This window comes from Myzus persicae, unplaced genomic scaffold (assembly GCF_001856785.1).
Source record: "Myzus persicae strain clone G006 unplaced genomic scaffold, MPER_G0061.0, whole genome shotgun sequence".
Classification (NCBI taxonomy): Eukaryota; Metazoa; Arthropoda; class Insecta; order Hemiptera; family Aphididae; genus Myzus; species Myzus persicae.
Genome location: NW_019103097.1, coordinates 1 through 2,275, shown reverse-complemented (window position 1 = coordinate 2,275; position 2,275 = coordinate 1).

The window sequence follows — 2,275 nt, the reverse complement described above, 5'->3', positions numbered from 1 at the left end:
CATCATGAATATGTGTTCAGTGTGTCATTAAATCGTAGAATACAAGTCTTTCAAATAACAAAATAATATTAATTTTATGTAACTGAACTAAAAAAAAATTTAATAACTAACATTTTAATTACTATTATTTACTTCAGAGTTTTGAAAACCACTGGGAATTTTCACGTTTATCCAACCCAAAGTACCAACAAGATACACTATAACATCGGAAAATATGCTGAAGTAATACATTTAACATTTTCACTACCCTTAAAGGGTATGAGATAAAAAAAACACTCATCATTGTAAAAAAAATTAAATCATCACTCCTTTCGAGATGTACAAAAAAGTCAGGGTAAACTATTACCCATATCCGTACTCACCTGTCTATGAGCATGGTAACGCCATTGAAGATTATAAATTAAATTGTTTGTTCTGTTGTGCATATTAATCTACAAGACTACACTTCTACACCAATGACTGGAAAACATAATATATAAAACTCAGAATTTTTTCTTTAACTATAAATTATGTTAGGTATCAAATAAAATTAGTATTATTTTTTTCCTACTTTTTATCTTCATTACTCAATTTTCTGACTGCGTGTACGAATCATACTTTGCCGACTAATTTACATAAAAGAACTAGTGGGTTGTGGGACCCTTTGAATTTAATCTCAAAAAGGATCAACTCATTGTGATAAGTATTGAATTTGTATAGAAAAGCTAATTTAAATATTTGGCGATTATTCAGGTGTCTACGATATTAAATTCTATTAAAAAAAAAAAACATAAACTATGAGCGTCTGAATTTGGAATTTGGAAAAATATATTATTCATGGGTAAAATAATGATTTTTAATTTAACGAATTGTTAATTTGTTTGTTATTCAATACAAAAAGTAGTAAATAATTGAAATTTTCTCAAAATGTTGTAGCTATAATATTATTTTTTGCACACGGTATACACACTAATTTTACATTCGTCAGAACACCCCATGCACCTATTAGCAATGACCTAGATTTTAGTTGAATTCATCAACTGAGTAAATATAATAAGTTTGCAAATTAAACGCCTCAAGAAGGCGCTACAGGCTTTTTGAACACATGTAAGTCGCTATTATAGGTACGTGGCCTAAGAGAATATTGTTGTATTAGCACACATTGTAAACTGCAGCAAAATTAACTTTTTTCTAAAACACTGTATAAACATATTCAAACGAATATATGATGACGTAATTTGTTTAAGTACCTAAAAAATATAGGCGATAATATGATATTAATAAAATACTATACATAGTTATTTGCTAGTTCTGCCATCTAAAACAAGGTATGATTACTTAGTGTTCTCTGACGGTCTTACAGCTCGCTTCATCGCTGAGACATGTAACTTAGTAGGGTGTTTAACCTCCGTCGAGAATATTCCGGTTCCTAGTGGTTTACCCAACTTAACCGGACTTAGCCATTTCAGGGCGAACTCGTGAAATCGCTTCTCCACACTTGTTATATACCCAATCCCCTACTGACAAATTGCTTCGATCCGGGGAGTCTGGAGGTATCTGATTTCTGGGAGCTTTGTGGCCGGACACCACCATGTCACCCCACTCTGTCGCCGGAGCATCATCTGGTTCCGCCGGAGAATCTTCGATTTCTAACGGAAGGTTCCGCTCTGTACGTTTCATTCCACTTTGGGTGATTCGCTGCATTGTGGTCCTGAAACCTTCGCCGGACACGCCGGACAGATCACTGAAGACTAGAGAAGTATCTCCGGACACTCCGAGCCGAATCACTGGGGGATCGTCGATATTGTTCTCCAACGATTCTTCGTCCACTGTATTCGGACTTACCAGACAACACAATAGGGCGTCGGCTATTTCGTTTTCCACTTCGGGCACGTGCCAGTCTTCAAAATCGAAAGCTCCGGGTTGTAGAGCCCATCGCATTAGTTTGCCGTTGGTACAGCGAGTTTGCTGTAACCATCGGAGTGCCGCGTAATCTTATTTTGATACGAAAATTTTGCGAAAAAAAAAGTATGAGGTATTTGTAATTTCACCGAAAACATAACATCTACTGTTCTTTGTTAATCATAATTGAGAGCCATTGAGTCTATATGGTATCGCTATCGTGTTATTAAGAAGCGAATGTGTTTCCCGATGGTTGCTAGATATTTAGGCCCAAAATAAAAAACCCAAGTACAAAGAATAACTGTACTGATGACCAAATTTGGATTTCATTGTTGACATTATTCATCAATGAGAGGGTTTAAAAAAGTAAAATTGTATGTAAGATCAAAACAAA